Genomic DNA, 24,939 nt, shown 5'->3' on the forward strand with positions numbered 1-24,939 from the left:
CCTTCTGCAGGAGGTACCAATGTGGTACCTCCACTGTACCACCTTCTGCAGGAGGCACCAATGTGGTACCTCCACTGTACCACCTTCTGCAGGAGGTACCAATGTGGTACCTCCACTGTACCACCTTCTGCAGGAGGTACCAATGTGGTACCTCCACTGTACCACCTTCTGCAGGAGGTACCAATGTGGTACCTCCACTGTACCACCTTCTGCAGGAGGTACCAATGTGGTACCTCCACTGTACCACCTTCTGCAGGAGGTACCAATGTGGTACCTCCACTGTACCACCTTCTGCAGGAGGTACCAATGTGGTACCTCCACTGTACCACCTTCTGCAGGAGGTACCAATGTGGTACCTGCACTGTACCACCTTCTGCAGGAGGTACCAATGTGGTACCTCCATTGTACCACCTTCTGCAGGAGGTACCAATGTGGTACCTCCACTGTACCACCTTCTGCAGGAGGTACCAATGTGGTACCTCCACTGTACCACCTTCTGCAGGAGGTACCAATGTGGTACCTGCACTGTACCACCTTCTGCAGGAGGTACCAATGTGGTACCTGCACTGTACCACCTTCTGCAGGAGGTACCAATGTGGTACCTGCACTGTACCACCTTCTGCAGGAGGTACCAATGTGGTACCTCCACTGTACCACCTTCTGCAGGAGGTACCAATGTGGTACCTGCACTGTACCACCTTCTGCAGGAGGTACCAATGTGGTACCTCCACTACCACCTTCTGCAGGAGGTACCAATGTGGTACCTCCACTGTACCACCTTCTGCAGGAGGTACCAATGTGGTACCTCCACTGTACCACCTTCTGCAGGAGGTACCAATGTGGTACCTGCACTGTACCACCTTCTGCAGGAGGTACCAATGTGGTACCTCCACTGTACCACCTTCTGCAGGAGGTACCAATGTGGTACCTCCACTGTACCACCTTCTGCAGGAGGTACCAATGTGGTACCTCCACTGTACCACCTTCTGCAGGAGGTACCAATGTGGTACCTCCACTGTACCACCTTCTGCAGGAGGTACCAATGTGGTACCTCCACTGTACCACCTTCTGCAGGAGGTACCAATGTGGTACTTCCACTGTACCACCTTCTGCAGGAGGTACCAATGTGGTACCTCCACTACCACCTTCTGCAGGAGGTACCAATGTGGTACCTCCACTACCACCTTCTGCAGGAGGTACCAATGTGGTACCTGCACTGTACCACCTTCTGCAGGAGGTACCAATGTGGTACATCCACTACCACCTTCTGCAGGAGGTACCAATGTGGTACCTCCACTACCACCTTCTGCAGGAGGTACCAATGTGATACCTGCACTGTACCACCTTCTGCAGGAGGTACCAATGTGGTACCTCCACTGTACCACCTTCTGCAGGAGGTACCAATGTGGTACCTCCACTGTACCACCTTCTGCAGGAGGTACCAATGTGGTACCTCCACTGTACCACCTTCTGCAGGAGGTACCAATGTGGTACCTCCACTGTACCACCTTCTGCAGGAGGTACCAATGTGGTACCTCCACTACCACCTTCTGCAGGAGGTACCAATGTGGTACCTCCACTACCACCTGCAGGAGGTACCAATGTGGTACCTCCACTGTATCACCTGCAGGAGGTACCAATGTGGTACCTCCACTGTACTACCTTCTGCAGGAGGTACCAATGTGGTACCTCCACTACCACCTTCTGCAGGAGGTACCAATGTGGTACCTCCACTACCACCTTCTGCAGGAGGTACCAATGTGGTACCTCCACTGTACCACCTTCTGCAGGAGGTACCAATGTGGTACCTCCACTGTACCACCTTCTGCAGGAGGCACCAATGTGGTACCTCCACTACCACCTTCTGCAGGAGGTACCAATGTGGTACCTCCACTGTACCACCTTCTGCAGGAGGTACCAGTGTGGTACCTCCACTGTATTTTCTTCTGCAGGAGGTACCAATGTGGTACCTCCACTGTACCACCTTCTGCAGGAGGTACCAATGTGGTACCTCCACTGTATTTTCTTCTGCAGGAGGTACCAATGTGGTACCTCCACTGTACCTTCTTCTGCAGGAGGTACAAATGTGGTAACTCCACTACCACCTTCTGCAGGTGGTACCAATGTGGTACCTCCACTGTACCTTCTTCTGCAGGAGGTACCAATGTGGTACCTCCACTGTACCTTCTGCAGGAGGTACCAATGTGGTACCTCCACTGTATTTTCTTCTGCAGGAGGTACCAATGTGGTACCTCCACTGTACCACCTTCTGCAGGAGGTACCAATGTGGTACCTCCACTATTTTATTTTCTTCTCCAGGAGGTACCAATGTGGTACCTCCACTGTACCTTCTTCTGCAGGAGGTACCAATGTGGTACCTCCACTGTACCTTCTGCAGGAGGTACCAATGTGGTACCTCCACTGTACCACCTTCTGCAGGAGGTACCAATGTGATACCTCCACTGTACCGCCTTCTGCAGGAGGTACCAATGTGGTACCTCCACTGTATCACCACCTGCAGTAGGTACCAATGTGGTACCTCCACTGTACCACCTTCTGCAGGAGGTACCAATGTGGTACCTCCACTGTACCTTCTGCAGGAGGTACCAATGTGGTACCTCCACTACCACCTTCTGCAGGAGGTACCAATTTGGTACCTCCACTGTACCTTCTGCAGGAGGTACCAATGTAGTACCTCCACTGTACCACCTTCTGCAGGAGGTACCAATGTGGTACCTCCACTGTACCACCTTCTGCAGGAGGTACCAATGTGATACCTCCACTGTACCACCTTCTGCAGGAGGTACCAATGTGGTACCTCCACTGTACCACCACCTGCAGGAGGTACCAATGTGGTACCTCCACTGCACCACCTGCAGGAGGTACCAATGTGGTACTTCCACTGTACCACCTTCTGTAGTGGGTACCAATGTTGTACCTCCACTGTACCACCTTCTGTAGGGGTACCAATGTGGTACCTCCATTGTACCACCCTCTGTAGGAGGTACCAATGTGGTACCACCATTGTACCTCCCTCTGTAGGGGGTACCAATGTGGAACCTCCACTGTACCAGCCTCTACAGGAGGTACCAATGTGGTACCTCCGCTGTACCACTTGTACGAGGTACCAATGTTGCTGTAGCAGTGGGAGGAAAAGTGGAGTGTGGAGAGGGAGGGGAAGGAGGGTGAAGCTTGAGGAGTTAAAGGGAGGGAAGGGCTGGAGGGACATAGAGAGGGAGTGAGGGAGGGAATAACGGTGAGGAAGAAAAAGTTTAAAGAAGAGGGAGTGATGACGGATTAAGAGGGAAGACAGACAAGTGAGAGGGAAGGTGAAGCCAGGGGGAGAGGGCACCTGGCATCCCAAGAAGGAGTAGAACCAGAGAGGGAGGGAGCGAGGGAGGGAAGGAGGGAGGGAAGGAGGGAAGGAAGGAGAGAGGGAGGGATGGGAGCGAGGGAGGGATGGGAGCGAGGGAAGGAGAGAGGGAGGGATGGGAGCGAGGGAAGGAGAGAGGGAGGGATGGGAGCGAGGGAAGTAGAGAGGGAGGGATGGGAGCGAGGGAGGGAAGGAGGGAGGGAAGGAGAGAGGGAGGGATGGGAGCGGAGACAACCTTGGGATAGTGAAGGAAGCAATGAATGGGAGGAAGAGGCTGAACGGTACAACAGAACTGGTCATACTTCTGATCCCGTTATCTTGCCCTAAAGGCAAGACACCGGCAGGGGCAACAGGGAGCAAGGTGGCTAAGATGGTGCAAGATGGCTAAGATGGTGCAAGATGGCTAAGATGGTGCAAGATGGTTAAGATGGCTAACATGGAGCAAGATGGCTAAGATGGTGCAAGATGGCTAAGATGGAGCAAGATGGCTAAGAAGGAGCAAGATGGCTAAGATGGAGCAAGATGGCTAAGATGGAGCAAGATGGCTAAGATGGAGCAAGATGGCTAAGATGGAGCAAGATGGCTAAGATGGAGCAAGATGGCTAAGATGGAGCAAGATGGCTAAGATATAGCAAGATGGCTAAGATGGAGCAAGATGGCTAAGAAGGAGCAAGATGGCTAAGATGGAGCAAGATGGCTAAGATGGAGCAAGATGGCTAAGATGGAGCAAGATGGCTAAGATATAGCAAGATGGCTAAGATGGAGCAAGATGGCTAAGATGGAGCAAGATGGCTAAGATGGAGCAAGATGGCTAAGATGGAGCAAGATGGCTAAGATATAGCAAGATGGCTAAGATGTAGCAAGATGGCTAAGAAGGAGCAAGATGGCTAAGATGGAGCAAGATGGCTAAGATGGAGCAAGATGGCTAAGATGGAGCAAGATGGCTAAGATATAGCAAGATGGCTAAGATGGAGCAAGATGGCTAAGATATAGCAAGATGGCTAAGATGGAGCAAGATGGCTAAGATATAGCAAGATGGCTAAGATGGAGCAAGATGGCTAAGATGGAGCAAGATGGCTAAGATGGAGCAAGATGGCTAAGATGGAGCAAGATGGCTAAGATGGAGCAAGATGGCTAAGATGGAGCAAGATGGCTAAGATATAGCAAGATGGCTAAGATGGAGCAAGATGGCTAAGAAGGAGCAAGATGGCTAAGATGGAGCAAGATGGCTAAGATGGAGCAAGATGGCTAAGATGGAGCAAGATGGCTAAGATATAGCAAGATGGCTAAGATGGAGCAAGATGGCTAAGATATAGCAAGATGGCTAAGATGGAGCAAGATGGCTAAGATGGAGCAAGATGGCTAAGATGGAGCAAGATGGCTAAGATGGAGCAAGATGGCTAAGATATAGCAAGATGGCTAAGATGGAGCAAGATGGCTAAGAAGGAGCAAGATGGCTAAGATGGAGCAAGATGGCTAAGATGGAGCAAGATGGCTAAGATGGAGCAAGATGGCTAAGATATAGCAAGATGGCTAAGATGGAGCAAGATGGCTAAGATATAGCAAGATGGCTAAGATGGAGCAAGATGGCTAAGATATAGCAAGATGGCTAAGATGGAGCAAGATGGCTAAGATATAGCAAGATGGCTAAGATGGAGCAAGATGGCTAAGATATAGCAAGATGGCTAAGATGGAGCAAGATGGCTAAGATGGAGCAAGATGGCTAAGATGGAGCAAGATGGCTAAGATGGAGCAAGATGGCTATGATGGAGCAAGATGGCTATGATGGAGCAAGATGGTTAAGATGGAGCAAAATGGCTAAGATGGAGCAAGATGGCTAAGATGGAGCAAGATGGCTAAGATGGAGCAAGATGGCTAAGATGGAGCAAGATGGCTAAGATGGAGCAAGATGGCTAAGATGGAGCAAGATGGCTAAGATGGAGCAAGATGGCTATGATGGAGCAAGATGGCTAAGATGGAGCAAGATGGTTAAGATGGAGCAAAATGGCTAAGATGGAGCAAGATGGCTAAGAAGGAGCAAGATGGCTAAGATGGAGCAAGATGGCTAAGATGGAGCAAGATGGCTAAGATATAGCAAGATGGCTAAGATGGAGCAAGATGAGGTAAGAGGAGCTAAGATGGGGTAAGAGGAGCTAAGATGGGGTAAGAGGAGCTAAGATGAGGTAAGAGGAGCTAAGATGAGGTAAGAGGAGCTAAGATGAGGTAAGAGGAGCTAAGATGGGGTAAGAGGAGCTAAGATGAGGTAAGAGGAGCTAAGATGGGGTAAGAGGAGCTAAGATGAGGTAAGAGGAGCTAAGATGGGGTAAGAGGAGCTAAGATGGGGTAAGAGGAGCTAAGATGGGGTAAGAGGAGCTAAGATGGGGTAAGAGGAGCTAAGATGGGGTAAGAGGAGCTAAGATGAGGTAAGAGGAGCTAAGATGAGGTAAGAGGAGCTAAGATGGGGTAAGAGGAGCTAAGATGAGGTAAGAGGAGCTAAGATGAGGTAAGAGGAGCTAAGATGAGGTAAGAGGAGCTAAGATGAGGTAAGAGGAGCTAAGATGAGGTAAGAGGAGCTAAGATGAGGTAAGAGGAGCTAAGATGGGGTAAGAGGAGCTAAGATGAGGTAAGAGGAGCTAAGATGAGGTAAGAGGAGCAAAGATAAGAGGAGCTAAGATGGGTAAGAGGAGCTAAGATGAGGTAAGAGGAGCTAAGATGAAGAGGAGCTAAGATGAGGTAAGAGGAGCTAAGATGAGGTAAGAGGAGCTAAGATGAGGTAAGAGGAGCTAAGATGAGGTAAGAGGAGCTAAGATGGGGAGGAGCTAAGATGAGGTAAGAGGAGCTAAGATGAAGGTAAGAGGAGCTAAGATGAGGTAAGAGGAGCTAAGATGAGGTAAGAGGAGCTAAGATGAGGTAAGAGGAGCTAAGATGAGAGTAAGAGGAAGCTAAGATGAGGTAAGAGGAGCTAAGATGAGGGTAAGAGGAGCTAAGATGAGGTAAGAGGAGCTAAGATGAGGTAAGAGGAGCTAAGATGAGGTAAGAGGAGCTAAGATGAGGTAAGAGGAGCTAAGATGAGGTAAGAGGAGCTAAGATGGGTAAGAGGAGCTAAGATGAGGTAAGAGGAGCTAAGATGAGGTAAGAGGAGCTAAGATGAGGTAAGAGGAGCTAAGATGGGTAAGAGGAGCTAAGATGAGGTAAGAGGAGCTAAGATGAGGTAAGAGGAGCTAAGATGAGGTAAGAGGAGCTAAGATGAGGTAAGAGGAGCTAAGATGAGGTAAGAGGAGCTAAGATGAGGTAAGAGGAGCTAAGATGAGGTAAGAGGAGCTAAGATGGGGTAAGAGGAGCTAAGATGGGGTAAGAGGAGCTAAGATGAGGTAAGAGGAGCTAAGATGAGGTAAGAGGAGCTAAGATGAGGTAAGAGGAGCTAAGATGAGGTAAGAGGAGCTAAGATGAGGTAAGAGGAGCTAAGATGGGGTAAGAGGAGCTAAGATGGGGTAAGAGGAGCTAAGATGAGGTAAGAGGAGCTAAGATGAGGTAAGAGGAGCTAAGATGAGGTAAGAGGAGCTAAGATGAGGTAAGAGGAGCTAAGATGAGGTAAGAGGAGCTAAGATGAGGTAAGAGGAGCTAAGATGAGGTAAGAGGAGCTAAGATGAGGTAAGAGGAGCTAAGATGAGGTAAGAGGAGCTAAGATGAGGTAAGAGGAGCTAAGATGAGGTAAGAGGAGCTAAGATGAGGTAAGAGGAGCTAAGATGAGGTAAGAGGAGCTAAGATGAGGTAAGAGGAGCTAAGATGAGGTAAGAGGAGCTAAGATGAGGTAAGAGGAGCTAAGATGAGGTAAGAGTAGCTAAGATGAGGTAAGAGGAGCTAAGATGGGGTAAGAGGAGCTAAGATGAGGTAAGAGGAGCTAAGATGAGGTAAGAGGAGCTAAGATGAGGTAAGAGGAGCTAAGATGGGGTAAGAGGAGCTAAGATGAGGTAAGAGGAGCTAAGATGAGGTAAGAGGAGCTAAGATGAGGTAAGAGGAGCTAAGATGAGGTAAGAGGAGCTAAGATGGGGTAAGAGGAGCTAAGATGGGGTAAGAGGAGCTAAGATGGGGTAAGAGGAGCTAAGATGAGGTAAGAGGAGCTAAGATGAGGTAAGAGGAGCTAAGATGAGGTAAGAGGAGCTAAGATGAGGTAAGAGGAGCTAAGATGAGGTAAGAGGAGCTAAGATGAGGTAAGAGGAGCTAAGATGGGGTAAGAGGAGCTAAGATGGGGTAAGAGGAGCTAAGATGAGGTAAGAGGAGCTAAGATGAGGTAAGAGGAGCTAAGATGAGGTAAGAGGAGCTAAGATGAGGTAAGAGGAGCTAAGATGAGGTAAGAGGAGCTAAGATGGGGTAAGAGGAGCTAAGATGGGGTAAGAGGAGCTAAGATGAGGTAAGAGGAGCTAAGATGAGGTAAGAGGAGCTAAGATGAGGTAAGAGGAGCTAAGATGAGGTAAGAGGAGCTAAGATGAGGTAAGAGGAGCTAAGATGGGGTAAGAGGAGCTAAGATGGGGTAAGAGGAGCTAAGATGAGGTAAGAGGAGCTAAGATGAGGTAAGAGGAGCTAAGATGAGGTAAGAGGAGCTAAGATGAGGTAAGAGGAGCTAAGATGAGGTAAGAGGAGCTAAGATGAGGTAAGAGGAGCTAAGATGAGGTAAGAGGAGCTAAGATGAGGTAAGAGGAGCTAAGATGAGGTAAGAGGAGCTAAGATGAGGTAAGAGGAGCTAAGATGAGGTAAGAGGAGCTAAGATGAGGTAAGAGGAGCTAAGATGAGGTAAGAGGAGCTAAGATGAGGTAAGAGGAGCTAAGATGAGGTAAGAGGAGCTAAGATGAGGTAAGAGGAGCTAAGATGAGGTAAGAGGAGCTAAGATGAGGTAAGAGTAGCTAAGATGAGGTAAGAGGAGCTAAGATGAGGTAAGAGGAGCTAAGATGAGGTAAGAGGAGCTAAGATGAGGTAAGAGGAGCTAAGATGAGGTAAGAGGAGCTAAGATGAGGTAAGAGGAGCTAAGATGGGGTAAGAGGAGCTAAGATGAGGTAAGAGGAGCTAAGATGAGGTAAGAGGAGCTAAGATGAGGTAAGAGGAGCTAAGATGGGGTAAGAGGAGCTAAGATGAGGTAAGAGGAGCTAAGATGAGGTAAGAGGAGCTAAGATGAGGTAAGAGGAGCTAAGATGAGGTAAGATGAGCTAAGATGAGGTAAGAGGAGCTAAGATGAGGTAAGAGGAGCTAAGATGAGGTAAGAGGAGCTAAGATGAGGTAAGAGGAGCTAAGATGAGGTAAGAGGAGCTAAGATGAGGTAAGAGGAGCTAAGATGAGGTAAGAGGAGCTAAGATGGGGTAAGAGGAGCTAAGATGAGGTAAGAGGAGCTATGGCTAAAGAAGTTGTTGTAGGTAAGCTTGTAAATGAAGTTAGGAACCCTTAACCTAATCCTGTAAAACCCTTGAGAGAGAGAGAGAGAGAGAGAGAGAGAGAGAGAGAGAGAGAGAAAGAGAGAGAGACAGACAGAGAGAGAAAATAACCCAGGATCATGGTTCTAAACGGAAATAATTACATAAAAATCAACAAACTTGTGGCTGCCTTCACGAAAGAACCTGACAAGTTCCTCCAGTCAGTTCCTCATCAGCCGGGCTGTGATTCATACTCCGGACTGCATGCGGCTAGCAGTAATAACCTAGCTGATCAGGCCTTGACCCACCAGGATCCACCTGGCCAAGGGGGGCGCTGACCCCCCGGAACATCCTTCAGGTACACACATCCGGAACCATACACTAAATGCACCATGACATCTCACACTGACATCTTAACCAGCCACCATTTTGCAAAATTTTAAGAGGCACCTCCGCCCCCCCCCGTCTTCTAATAATATGTTAATTTTTTTCAATTGTCCTCAAATATTTGTTAAGTTATACCATGAATTAAGGAAAGATCCTGGACTTCACCTTACGAAACAGACAAATTAAATGTGATGGTAATTATTGACAAGGTGGTGGAGAAGAATCGCTAAACCTCAATAGGTGCTAATTATTATAATAAAGAATCGCTAAACCTCAATAGGTGCTAATTATTATAATCAAAAATAATCGCTAAACCTCAATAGGTGCTAATTATTATAATAAAGAATCGCTAAACCTCAATAGGTGCTAATTATTATAATCAAAAATAATCGCTAAACCTCAATAGGTGCTAATTATTATAATAAAGAATCGCTAAACCTCAATAGGTGCTAATTATTATAATCAAAAATAATCGCTAAACCTCAATAGGTGCTAATTATTATAATAAAGAATCGCTAAACCTCAATAGGTGCTAATTATTATAATCAAAAATAGTCAATAAACCTCAATAGGTGCTAATTATTATAATAAAAAATAATCGCTAAACCTCAATAGGTGCTAATTATTATAATAAAAAATAATCGCTAAACCTCAATAGGTGCTAATTATTATAATCAAAAATAATCGCTAAACCTCAATAGGTGCTAATTATTATAATCAAAAATAGTCAATAAACCTCAATAGGTGCTAATTATTATAATCAAAAATAGTCAATAAACCTCAATAGGTGCTAATTATTATAATCAAAAATAATCGCTAAACCTCAATAGGTGCTAATTATTATAATAAAAAATAATCGCTAAACCTCAATAGGTGCTAATTATTATAATAAAAAATAATCGCTAAACCTCAATAGGTGCTAATTATTATAATAAAGAATCGCTAAACCTCAATAGGTGCTAATTATTATAATCAAAAATAGTCAATAAACCTCAATAGGTGCTAATTATTATAATCAAAAATAGTCAATAAACCTCAATAGGTGCTAATTATTATAATAAAGAATCGCTAAACCTCAATAGGTGCTAATTATTATAATCAAAAATAGTCAATAAACCTCAATAGGTGCTAATTATTATAATCAAAAATAGTCAATAAACCTCAATAGGTGCTAATTATTATAATAAATAATCGCTAAACCTCAATAGGTGCTAATTATTATAATAAAGAATCGCTAAACCTCAATAGGTGCTAAAATAAGCTTCATCAAATTCAATAAAGATTGTAAATTTAGGTCTGGTGTCAAAATAGGCCTGTTATTTTTAGTTAGTATTGGGTTTATAAGAAAATAGGCAAATGTTGTATATTAGAGAAGCATTCTTCTCAAAACTGGAAGACTAAATAAGAGAGTACATTTTAATGTAAAGGATCATGTAATTAGGTACACCTTCACACCTTTTTAATTTGATTCACGAAATCATAATGACACGATTGTAAACAAACCATACCACGGGTGGGGTTAGAACCCGCGATCAGAGAATCTTAAAACTCCAGGCCGACGCGTTGGCCACTTTCTAACCAAAAAAAAAAAAGCACAAAGATTGGTAAAAAAGAGTTAAGTCGGAGGCTACCACAGTGAAAAGTTGTTCCACAATGCACAGTACTCTCCCCCCAGTCTTTTCATCCTCATATCTGACAAACTGAGGTGTAAACCATAGCTCTGTGTCCTCATATCTGACAAACTGAGGTGTAAACCATAGCTCTGTGTCCTCATATCTGACAAACTGAGGTGTAAACCATAGCTCTGTGTCCTCCTTTGCAGACGATACTAGAATCTGGACGAGAGTGTCATCCATTCAATACGAGACAAATCTCGTAGATGAATGGTTCACAGAACCGACACGTTGATAAATTAGACACATGTACAACTCTTGTGTATCTTTATTAAGGAAAACGTTTCGCCACACAGTGGCTTCATCAGTCCATACACAGGAGAAGCTTGAAGAATAGGAGGAGAATGAGGTAATCAGTCCCTCAACCTTGAGTCGATGTGGTCAGTCCATCAATCTTGAGTAGAATACGGCATATGAGCGGAGAAGCAGCTTATAAAACGTAGGTAGGAGAGGTGCAGCAGTCGTAGGTGGTGTCAGATTTGCCCAATGTGGAAGTAGGTCGTGCACAAGGGTTAGGCAAGTGAAGAATTCCCAAGTATTAAGATCCCAAGAAGTTGCAGTGTCTGACAGATTTGTAGATGAATGGTTGCACATGTGTCTAATTTATCAACGTGTCGGTTCTGTGAACCATTCATCTACAAATCTGTCAGACACTGCAACTTCTTGGGATCTTAATACTTAGGAATTCTTCACTTGCCTAACCCTTGTGCACGACCTACTTCCACATTGGGCAAATCTGACACCACCTACGACTGCTGCACCTCTCCTACCTACGTTTTATAAGCTGCTTCTCCGCTCATATGCCGTATTCTACTCAAGATTGATGGACTGACCACATCGACTCAAGGTTGAGGGACTGATTACCTCATTCTCCTCCTATTCTTCAAGCTTCTCCTGTGTATGGACTGATGAAGCCACTGTGTGGCGAAACGTTTTCCTTAATAAAGATACACAAGAGTTGCACATGTGTCTAATTTGTCAAGACAAATCTCCAAACAGAAAACCAGGTTTTCACATGGGCCGCGGAAAACAATACGAAGTTTAATAGGGACAAATTTCAATTACTTCTGTATGAAAAACTTGAGGAAATAAAAAGAAAAACAGTAAAAAAAAAAATACAAATTCTAACTTCAGATATAATGAAAAACTAATATGAAGGACTTGAGAGGAGGATCTCACCTACAAGGATCACAACACTGTTATTATCACTGTGAGGATAATGATAACATGGATAACGAGAATCTTCAGAATAAGATACACTAAGCCAATGATGATCCTCTTTAAGTCACTTGTCCTCTCTAGGCTGGAATACTACACTAACAGCCTTATTCAATGCTGGAGAAATTGCAGATCTAGAGAATGTACAGAGAACCTTCCCTGCACCTCAATTACTGGGAACGTTTTGTGATACCTTGACACTGCCTTTCCAATATCAGGTTTGTGAGAAAAGGAAGCGAGGTGAGACCAGGTATCCTATTTCTGTCTGCGAAGATAGTAGTGTTGTCTGGTAATCTTCCACACCTTGGCTCTATCAGGCAACTGCAGACTACGTGATGAAAGTTCAATGGTAGGTGACCTTGAATCAGAAGTTATGGGGGAGGGGGGGGGTGAAGGCCTTTATAATCTCAGGAGAAATAGCAAAGTCTAATGGTTGTAATTATAACCATAAATTTTAAAGGGGTGGAGGGGTAAGCCAGTGGAAGGCCTCGGTCATATGACCAAAAGCTTCAGTGGTGGTCATTTTATGACAAACCCGCATCAGGAAACACTTGTCCTGTTTCTTGACAAATCTTACCTAACCTAACACAGCCAACAGAGAACTTTGGGGTAAGCTATGGCCTGTGAGGACTCGCTGTGGAGCCTTGCTCCACTGCTAGAGCCTCCAGCTAGAGCTGGAGGCTCTAGCAGTGATCTGCTAAGGACTATTTTGCAAGTTATATTCTATTTCATCAATTAATTGTATTCACCTGGCTCAATATTCTTGTATCTTGCCCAAGTTATGGTAATATCAGATCCCTGGCTCAATATTCTTGTATCTTGCCCAAGTTATGGTAATATCAGATCCCTGGCTCAATATTCTTGTATCTTGCCCAAGTTATGGTAGTATCAGATCCCTGGCTCAATATTCTTGTATCTTGCCCAAGTTATGGTAGTATCAGATCCCTGGCTCAATATTCTTGTATCTTGCCCAAGTTATGGTAGTATCAGATCCCTGGCTCAATATTCTTGTATCTTGCCCAAGTTATGGTAATATCAGATCCCTGGCTCAATATTCTTGTATCTTGCCCAAGTTATGGTAATATCAGATCCATGGCTCAATATTCTTGTATCTTGCCCAAGTTATGGTAGTATCAGATCCCTGGCTCAATATTCTTGTATCTTGCCCAAGTTATGGTAATATCAGATCCCTGGCTCAATATTCTTGTATCTTGCCCAAGTTATGGTAGTATCAGATCCCTGGCTCAATATTCTTGTATCTTCCCCAAGTTATGGTAGTATCAGATCCCTGGCTCAATATTCTTGTATCTTGCCCAAGTTATGGTAGTATCAGATCCCTGGCTCAATATTCTTGTATCTTGCCCAAGTTATGGTAATATCAGATCCCTGGCTCAATATTCTTGTATCTTGCCCAAGTTATGGTAGTATCAGATCCCTGGCTCAATATTCTTGTATCTTGCCCAAGTTATGGTAATATCAGATCCCTGGCTCAATATTCTTGTATCTTGCCCAAGTTATGGTAGTATCAGATCCCTGGCTCAATATTCTTGTATCTTGCCCAAGTTATGGTAGTATCAGATCCCTGGCTCAATATTCTTGTATCTTGCCCAAGTTATGGTAGTATCAGATCCCTGGCTCAATATTCTTGTATCTTGCCCAAGTTATGGTAATATCAGATCCCTGGCTCAATATTCTTGTATCTTGCCCAAGTTATGGTAATATCAGATCCCTGGCTCAATATTCTCGTATCTTGCCCAAGTTATGGTAATATCAGATCCCTGGCTCAATATTCTTGTATCTTGCCCAAGTTATGGTAATATCAGATCCCTGGCTCAATATTCTTGTATCTTGCCCAAGTTATGGTAATATCAGATCCCTGGCTCAATATTCTTGTATCTTGCCCAAGTTATGGTAGTATCAGATCCCTGGCTCAATATTCTTGTATCTTGCCCAAGTTATGGTAATATCAGATCAATGGCTCAATATTCTTGTATCTTGCCCAAGTTATGGTAGTATCAGATCCCTGGCTCAATATTCTTGTATCTTGCCCAAGTTATGGTAGTATCAGATCCCTGGCTCAATATTCTTGTATCTTGCCCAAGTTATGGTAATATCAGATCCCTGGCTCAATATTCTTGTATCTTGCCCAAGTTATGGTAATATCAGATCCCTGGCTCAATATTCTCGTATCTTGCCCAAGTTATGGTAATATCAGATCCCTGGCTCAATATTCTTGTATCTTGCCCAAGTTATGGTAATATCAGATCCCTGGCTCAATATTCTTGTATCTTGCCCAAGTTATGGTAATATCAGATCCCTGGCTCAATATTCTTGTATCTTGCCCAAGTTATGGTAGTATCAGATCCCTGGCTCAATATTCTTGTATCTTGCCCAAGTTATGGTAATATCAGATCCCTGGCTCAATATTCTTGTATCTTCCCCAAGTTATGGTAGTATCAGAGCCCTGGCTCAATATTCTTGTATCTTCCCCAAGTTATGGTAGTATCAGAGCCCTGGCTCAATATTCTTGTATCTTCCCCAAGTTATGGTAGTATCAGAGCCCTGGCTCAATATTCTTGTATCTTGCCCAAGTTATGGTAATATCAGATCCCTGGCTCAATATTCTTGTATCTTGCCCAAGTTATGGCAGTATCAGATCCCTGTCTCAATATTCTTGTATCTTGCCCAAGTTATGGTAGTATCAGATCCCTGTCTCAATATTCTTGTATCTTCCCCAAGTTATGGTAGTATCAGTCCCTGTCTCAATATTCTTGTATCTTGCCCAAGTTATGGTAATATCAGATCCCTGGCTCAATATTCTTGTATCCTGCCCAAGTTATGGTAGTATCAGATCCCTGGCTCAATATTCTTGTATCTTGCCCAAGTTATGGTAGTATCAGATCCCTGGCTCAATATTCTTGTATCTTGCCCAAGTTATGGTAGTATCAGATCCCTGGCTCAATATTCTTCTATCTTGCCCAAGTTATGGTAATATCAGATCCCTGTCTCAATATTCTTGTATCTTGCCCAAGTTATGGTAGTATCAGATCCCTGGCTCAATATTCTTGTATCTTCCCCAAGTTATGGTAGTATCAGATCCCTGTCTCAATATTCTTGTATCTTCCCCAAGTTATGGTAGTATCAAATCCCTGTGGCTCAATATTCTCGTATCTTGCCCAAGTTATGGTAATATCAGATCCCTGGCTCAATATTCTTGTATCTTCCCCAAGTTATGGTAGTATCAGAGCCCTGGCTCAATATTCTTGTATCTTGCCCAAGTTACGGTAATATCAGATCCCTGGCTCAATATTCTTGTATCTTGCCCAAGTTATGGTAGTATCAGATCCCTAGCTCAATATTCTTGTATCTTCCCCAAGTTATGGTAATATCAGATCCCTGGCTCAATATTCTTGAATCTTGCCCAAGTTATGGTAGTATCAGATCCCTGGCTCAATATTCTCGTATCTTGCCCAAGTTATGGTAATATCAGATCCCTGGCTCAATATTCTTGTATCTTGCCCAAGTTATGGTAGTATCAGATCCCTGGCTCAATATTCTTGTATCTTGCCCAAGTTATGGTAATATCAGATCCCTGGCTCAATATTCTTGTATCTTGCCCAAGTTATGGTCGTATCAGATCCCTGGCTCAATATTCTTGTATCTTGCCCAAGTTATGGTAGTATCAGATCCCTGGCTCAATTTTCTTGTATCTTGCCCAAGTTATGGTAGTATCAGATCCCTGGCTCAATATTCTTGTATCTTGCCCAAGTTATGGTAGTATCAGATCCCTGGCTCAATATTCTCGTATCTTGCCCAAGTTATGGTAGTATCAGATCCCTGGCTCAATATTCTCCTATCTTGCCCAAGTTATGGTAGTATCAGATCCCTGGCTCAATATTCTCCTATCTTGCCCAAGTTATGGTAGTATCAGATCCCTGGCTCAATATTCTTGTATCTTGCCCAAGTTATGGTAGTATCAGATCCCTGGCTCAATATTCTTGTATCTTGCCCAAGTTATGGTAATATCAGATCCGTGGCTCAGTATTCTTGTATCTTGCCCAAGTTATGGTAGTATCAGATCCCTGGCTCAATATTCTTGTATCTTGCCCAAGTTCTGGTAGTATCAGATCCCTGGCTCAATATTCTTGTATCTTGCCCAAGTTATGGTAGTATCAGATCCCTGGCTCAATATTCTTGTATCTTGCCCAAGTTATGGTAATATCAGATCCCTGGCTCAATATTCTTGTATCTTGCCCAAGTTATGGTAATATCAGATCCCTGGCTCAATATTCTTGTATCTTCCCCAAGTTATGGTAATATCAGATCCCTGGCTCAATATTCTTGTATCTTGCCCAAGTTATGGTAATATCAGATCCCTGGCTCAATATTCTTGTATCTTGCCCAAGTTATGGTAATATCAGATCCCTGGCTCAATATTCTTGTATCTTGCCCAAGTTATGGTAGTATCAGATCCCTGGCTCAATATTCTTGTATCTTGCCCAAGTTATGGTAGTATCAGATCCCTGGCTCAATATTCTTGTATCTTGCCCAAGTTACGGTAATATCAGATCCCTGGCTCAATATTCTTGTATCTTGCCCAAGTTATGGTAATATCAGATCCCTGGCTCAATATTCTTGTATCTTGCCCAAGTTACGGTAATATCAGATCCCTGGCTCAATATTCTTGTATCTTGCCCAAGTTATGGTAATATCAGATCCCTGGCTCAATATTCTTGTATCTTGCCCAAGTTATGGTAATATCAGATCCCTGGCTCAATATTCTTGTATCTTGCCCAAGTTACGGTAATATCAGATCCCTGGCTCAATATTCTTGTATCTTGCCCAAGTTATGGTAATATCAGATCCCTGGCTCAATATTCTTGTATCTTGCCCAAGTTATGGTAATATCAGATCCCTGGCTCAATATTCTTGTATCTTCCCCAAGTTATGGTAGTATCAGATCCCTGGCTCAATATTCTTGTATCTTGCCCAAGTTATGGTAGTATCAGATCCCTGGCTCAATATTCTTGTATCTTGCCCAAGTTATGGTAGTATCAGATCCCTGGCTCAATATTCTTGTATCTTGCCCAAGTTATGGTAGTATCAAATCCCTGGCTCAATATTCTTGTATCTTGCCCAAGTTATGGTAGTATCAGATCCCTGGCTCAATATTCTTGTATCTTGCCCAAGTTATGGTAATATCAGATCCCTGGCTCAATATTCTTGTATCTTGCCCAAGTTATGGTAGTATCAGATCTCTGGCTCAATATTCTTGTATCTTGCCCAAGTTATGGTAATATCAGATCCCTGGCTCAATATTCTTGTATCTTGCCCAAGTTATGGTAATATCAGATCCCTGGCTCAATATTCTTGTATCTTGCCCAAGTTATGGTAGTATCAGATCCCTGGCTCAATATTCTTGTATCTTGCCCAAGTTATGGTAATATCAGATCCCTGGCTCAATATTCTTGTATCTTGCCCAAGTTATGGTAGTATCAGATCCCTGGCTCAATATTCTTGTATCTTGCCCAAGTTATGGTAATATCAGATCCCTGTGGCTCAATATTCTTGTATCTTTCCCAAGTTATGGTAATATCAGATCCCTGGCTCAATATTCTTGTATCTTGCCCAAGTTATGGTAGTATCAGATGCCTGGCTCAATATTCTTGTATCTTCCCCAAGTTATGGTAATATCAGATCCCTGGCTCAATATTCTTGTATCTTGCCCAAGTTATGGTAGTATCAGATCCCTGGCTCAATATTCTCGTATCTTGCCCAAGTTATGGTAGCATCAGATCCCTGGCTCAATATTCTTGTATCTTCCCCAAGTTATGGTAGTATCAGATCCCTGGCTCAATATTCTTGTATCTTGCCCAAGTTATGGTAATATCAGATCCCTGGCTCAATATTCTTGTATCTTGCCCAAGTTATGGTAATATCAGATCCCTGGCTCAATATTCTTGTATCTTGCCCAAGTTATGGTCGTATCAGATCCCTGGCTCAATGTTCTTGTATCTTGCCCAAGTTATGGTAGTATCAGATCCCTGGCTCAATATTCTTGTATCTTGCCCAAGTTATGGTAATATCAGATCCCTGGCTCAATATTCTTGTATCTTGCCCAAGTTATGGTAATATCAGATCCCTGGCTCAATATTCTTGTATCTTGCCCAGGTTATGGTAATATCAGATCCCTGGCTCAATATTCTTGTATCTTGCCCAAGTTATGGTAGTATCAGATCCCTGGCTCAATATTCTTGTATCTTGCCCAAGTTATGGTAGTATCAGATCCCTGGCTCAATATTCTTGTATCTTGCCCAGGTTATGGTAATATCAGATCCCTGGCTCAATATTCTTGTATCTTGCCCAAGTTATGGTAGTATCAGATCCCTGGCTCAATATTCTTGTATCTTGCCCAAGTTATGGTAGTATCAGATCCCTGGCTCAATATTCTTGTATCTTGCCCAAGTTATGGTAGTATCAGATCCCTGGCTCAATATTCTTGTATCTTGCCCAAGTTATGGTAATATCAGATCCCTGGCTCAATATTCTTGTATCTTGCCCAAGTTATGGTAATATCAGATCCCTGGCTCAATATTCTTGTATCTTGCCCAAGTTATGGTAGTATCAGATCCCTGGCTCAATATTCTTGTATCTTGCCCAAGTTATGGTAGTATCAGATCCCTGGCTCAATATTCTTGTATCTTGCCCAAGTTATGGTAATATCAGATCCCTGGCTCAATATTCTCGTATCTTGCCCAAGTTATGGTAGTATCAGATCCCTGGCTCAATATTCTTGTATCTTGCCCAAGTTATGGTAGCATCAGATCCCTGGCTCAATATTCTTGTATCTTGCCCAAGTTATGGTAGCATCAGATCCCTGGCTCAATATTCTTGTATCTTGCCCAAGTTATGGTAGTATCAGATCCCTGGCTCAATATTCTTGTATCTTGCCCAAGTTATGGTAGTATCAGATCCCTGGCTCAATATTCTTGTATCTTGCCCAAGTTATGGTAGTATCAGATCCCTGGCTCAATATTCTTGTATCTTGCCCAAGTTATGGTAGCATCAGATCCCTGGCTCAATATTCTTGTATCTTGCCCAAGTTATGGTAGTATCAGATCCCTGGCTCAATATTCTTGTATCTTGCCCAAGTTATGGTAGTATCAGATCCCTGGCTCAATATTCTTGTATCTTGCCCAAGTTATGGTAGTATCAGATCCCTGGCTCAATATTCTTGTATCTTGCCCAAGTTATGGTAGTATCAGATCCCTGGCTCAATATTCTTGTATCTTGCCCAAGTTATGGTAGTATCAGATCCCTGGCTCAATATTCTTCTATCTTGCCCAAGTTATGGTAGTATCAGATCCCTGGCTCAATATTCTTGTATCTTGCCCAAGTTATGGTAATATCAGATCCCTGGCTCAATATTCTTGTATCTTGTCCAAGTTATGGTAGTATCAGATCCCTGGCTCAATATTCTTGTATCTTGCCCAAGTTATGGTAATATCAGATCACTGGCTCAATATTCTTGTATCTTGCCCAAGTTATGGTAATATCAGATCACTCTCTCTGTCACCAAGTATACTCTTGTACAAGTATTAGTAAATTGTGAGTGGAATAATGTATTAAAGTTTCCCATCTTTAATTTCTTAACTTTCTTACTCTGTATAAGAGTGATCTGTGTGTCAAAGTTTAAGTGTAAGTGAAAGTCAAGTTATGGTAGTGTGTAGTGAGTTGAGGTGTAGTCACTGTGCTGGTTCATCTTATTACTCCAGGCTCAGGGACTGATTACCTCAAACTACTCCTCGTCTCCCGCCTTTCTGCAGTGGACTGAAGAAGCCACTGGCTGGCGACACGTTTCCAAAATAAAGATACCCAAATGTTGCACAAGTGTCTCGTTTATCAAGTTGTTGGTTTTAACTATTTACTGAACAATTAATACTCATTTTCCGCTCTTCTCTTCCCGGTATATGTCAGTTGGAAGTCCCTTGACCTGTACTCCCTGGAAAGCAGGCGAGAAAGATAATATTATAATCTACACCGACAAAATCCTAGAGGGACTGGCCCCAAATCTGCACACAGAAATCACTCCCTACGAAAGCAAAAGACTTAGCAGACGGTGCAATATACCCCCAACGAAAAGTAGGGGCGCCATGAGTACACTAAGAGAAAACACAATAAATGTCCGGGGCCCAAGACTGTTCAACAACCTTCTAACATACATAAGGGAGGATTACTAATAGACCAGTCAGGGGCTGGTCAGCCAGGCTGTGGTTCATATTATTATAATAAAAGAGAAGTGCTAAACCTACGTGCTTCATAAGTTGGATAGTGTGCGGCCAGCAGTAACAGCCTGGCTGATCAAGGCTTGATCCAAGTGACTTTGACCGTTGAATGATTGTTGGTGCCAGACTGGGTTGAGTATCTTGCAAACTGTTAGAATTTACACAGAATTTGACATTTTATTGTGGCAACGTTTCGCTCTCCAGGAACTTCGTCAAGTTCCTGGAGAGCGAAACGTTGCCACAATAAAATATCACATTAGTTGCACTTGTGTCCTTTTACTTTACATATTGTGGGTAATTTTACCAACTTTATTACAGATCTATGCTTGAAAACTCCTTCTTAATGAGAGAGATCAAAGGAGAATGACCAGACTGGTTCAAGCTGACAGCAAGGTGACAGTAACTCAAATAACCACACATTACAAGAGTGGTACGCAGAATAGCATCTCCGAATACACATGTCAAACCTTGAAGTTGATGGGGTACAGCAGCAAATGAGGACAATGAGATCCACTTTTGTCAGTTAAGAACAGGAAACTGAGGCCACAGAACGCGAAGGTTCACCAGAACTAGACAGATAAAGACTGTAAAAACATCTCTGACGAACTGAGATTTCTGCTGTGACAAGCAGATGCTAGGGTCAGAATTTGGCAAGAACCACTGGGATGCAGTGGAATAGGAGATTCTCAGTATGAAAATGTAGCCGACGAATCTGCAGCAACTGCATGATGCTATCACGTCAACATGGACCAGGATCTCTAAGGAACGTGTCCAGCATCTTGTTCAATCCATGCTACGATGACTTCAGGTTTGTTCTGGAGTAAAGGTTGCCCTGCCAAATATTAGAAGGGTGTACCTAATGAAGCGGCCCCTTTATATATATATATATATATATGGTACAAAAACATTATTTTTTTACATTAACATAAACGAAAAAAAAAATATCTTTAAACGTATAAGAGAAAATTTTAGAAAGGACTTAATTTAAATGAGTTCTTGCTAACTAACCAGTTTTATCTATTCGGCACGACATTATATGCACACACACACTTCATACACTCGGTGGCCACTTTATTAGGCACACCCTTCTAGTACTTTAGATGAAACATCTATAAATTCAATGTGCTTATCAGCAATATTAGTAACTACTAATAAACTCTGAGTAAGCATTCTTGGCAGGTTTGAGACACATGGACGAGCCTCCTTACACCTACTGCCCCTGTTAACCTTCAGTAAGTAGGTACTTGGGAGTTAGTGGATGGTTGTGGGTCGCATCCTGGGGAATGGTCGAATACTACAAAGTAGTGAGTAACTCGGCTGTCTCTGGACTCACAACACTGACTACATGGAAGAACATGATAGTCTAGCTGGTCGACCCTCAAGAGTGAGGACCGCCATCCTTCACCACACCTGTAACTCACAATATCTAAGAAATTAATTTGATCTGGAGGTGTGATTGTGGATACTAGCCAAAGTTCCACTCCTGGAATGAAAGAAAAACGCTGCCAGTTGGGCATCGACGAGTCTAGGGGGTTTATAAATTGTGGAGCCTCCTAGCTAAATAGATTTTTTTTTTATTACAGTTTAAAGCAGAAAGGGCGTTGCAGACCAGCCATCATCTTCTCACAAGCAACAACAACTTTGACTTTCCTCTTCATACTATTGTTTGTGTTGGCCAAGTGAATTTTTTTTCACAAATCGATTTTACAATTTATTCTCATCCCACCATCCCCACCAATTTATTCTCATCCCACCATCCCCACCAATTTATTCTCATCCCACCATCCCCACCAATTTATTCTCATCCCACCATCTCCACCAATTTATTCTCATCCCACCATCCCCACCAATTTATTCTCATCCCACCATCCCCACCAATTTATTCTCATCCCACCATCCCCACCAATTTATTCTCATCCCACCATCCCCACCAATTTATTCTCATCCCACCATCCCCACCAATTTATTCTCATCCCACCATCCCCACCAATTTATTCTCATCCCACCATCCCCACCAATTTATTCTCATCCCACCATCCCCACCCATTTGTTCTCATCCCACCAATTTATTCTCATCCCACCATCCCCACCAATTTATTCTCATCCCCCATCCCCACCAATTTATTCTCATCCCACCATCCCCACCCATTTATTCTCATCCCCCCATCCCCACCCATTTATTCTCATCCCCCATCCCTACCCATTTATTCTCATCCCCCCATCCCCACCCATTTATTCTCATCCCACCATCACAACCCATTTATTCTCATCCCCCATCCCTACCCATTTATTCTCATCCCCCCATCCCTACCCATTTATTCTCTACCCAACCCCACCCATTTATTCTCATCCCCCCATCCCTACCCATTTATTCTCATCCCACCATCCCTACCCATTTATTCTCATCCCACCATCCCTACCCATTTATTCTCATCCCACCATCCCCACCCATTTATTCTCATCCCCCATCCCTACCCATTTATTCTCATCCCCCCATCCCTACCCATTTATTCTCTCTCCCCATCCCCACCCATTTATTCTCATCCCCCATCCCTACCCATTTATTCTCATCCCACCATCCCTACCCTTTTATTCTCATCCCCCCATCCCCACCCATTTATTCTCATCCCACCATCCCCACCCATTTATTCTCATCCCCCCCATCCCTACCCATTTATTCTCTCTCCCCATCCCCACCCATTTATTCTCATCCCCCATCCCTACCCATTTATTCTCATCCCACCATCCCTACCCATTTATTCTCATCCCCCCATCCCCACCCATTTATTCTCATCCCACCATCCCCACCCATTTATTCTCATCCCCCATCCCTACCCATTTATTCTCATCCCCCCATCCCCACCCATTTATTCTCATCCCCCATCCCTACCCATTTATTCTCATCCCCCCATCCCCACCCATTTATTCTCATTCCACCATCCCCACCCATTTATTCTCATCCCCCATCCCTACCCATTTATTCTCATCCCCCCATCCCTACCCATTTATTCTCTCCCCATCCCCACCCATTTATTCTCATCCCCCCATCCCTACCCATTTATTCTCATCCCACCATCTCTACCCATTTATTCTCATCCCACCATCCCTACCCATTTATTCTCATCCCACCATCCCCACCCATTTATTCTCATCCCCCATCCCTACCCATTTATTCTCATCCCCCCATCCCTACCCATTTATTCTCTCTCCCCATCCCCACCCATTTATTATCATCCCCCATCCCTACCCATTTATTCTCATCCCCCCATCCCCACCCATTTATTCTCATCCCACCATCCCCACCCATTTATTCTCATCCCCCCATCCCTACCCATTTATTCTCTCTCCCCATCCCCACCCATTTATTCTCATCCCCCATCCCTACCCATTTATTCTCATCCCACCATCCCTACCCATTTATTCTCATCCCCCCATCCCCACCCATTTATTCTCATCCCACCATCCCCACCCATTTATTCTCATCCCCCATCCCTACCCATTTATTCTCATCCCCCCATCCCTACCCATTTATTCTCTCTCCCCATCCCCACCCATTTATTCTCATCCCCCATCCCTACCCATTTATTCTCATCCCCCCATCCCCACCCATTTATTCTCATCCCCCCATCCCCACCCATTTATTATCATCCCCCATCCCTACCCATTTATTATCATCCCCCATCCCTACCCATTTATTCTCATCCCCCCATCCCCACCCATTTATTCTCATCCCACCATCCCCACCCATTTATTCTCATCCCCCATCCCTACCCATTTATTCTCATCCCCCCATCCCTACCCATTTATTCTCTCTCCCCATCCCCACCCATTTATTCTCATCCCCCATCCCTACCCATTTATTCTCATCCCCCCATCCCCACCCATTTATTATCATCCCCCATCCCTACCCATTTATTCTCATCCCCCCATCCCCACCCATTTATTATCATCCCCCATCCCTACCCATTTATTATCATCCACCATCCCTACCCATTTATTCTCATCCCCCCATCCCCACCCATTTATTATCATCCCCCATCCCTACCCATTTATTCTCATCCCCCCATCCCTACCCATTTATTCTCTCTCCCCATCCCCACCCATTTATTCTCTCCCCATCCCTACCCATTTATTCTCTCCCCATCCCCACCCATTTATTCTCTCCCCATCCCCATTCCCAGTTCCTCTACGTTGACCTTTTTACATTACTTTGTAAGTATCATTCCAGACCGGGATATTCACCCTCCTTCCTAACTCTTCAGTAATTACTTTTATCACCTCCGTTAGTATCTCCTTCCTCCCGCCTCAACGATAATCATTATCTCTTTAATTCTCTCCTCTCTCCTACTGTATATAAACTCCCTATTTTTAATTACATTTTCGTAGTTGCAGTAAATGACTCAATGTTCCCAGTGGTCCAGCTTTTGTTAGATTTTGTCTGGTATAAAGATTTGAAACCTGCCTCGCATGGGCCAGTAGGCCTGCTGCAGTGTTCCTTCTTTCTTATGTTCTTATGTTTTTATACGATGGGAGACAAACTAGGGAACGGGTGGGGTTTGAACCCATGGCGAGAGTGTAAGCCACTGGGCCAGCTGGCTCCA

Source organism: Cherax quadricarinatus, chromosome 75 (assembly GCF_038502225.1).
Source record: "Cherax quadricarinatus isolate ZL_2023a chromosome 75, ASM3850222v1, whole genome shotgun sequence".
In the NCBI taxonomy this organism is placed as follows: Eukaryota; Metazoa; Arthropoda; class Malacostraca; order Decapoda; family Parastacidae; genus Cherax; species Cherax quadricarinatus.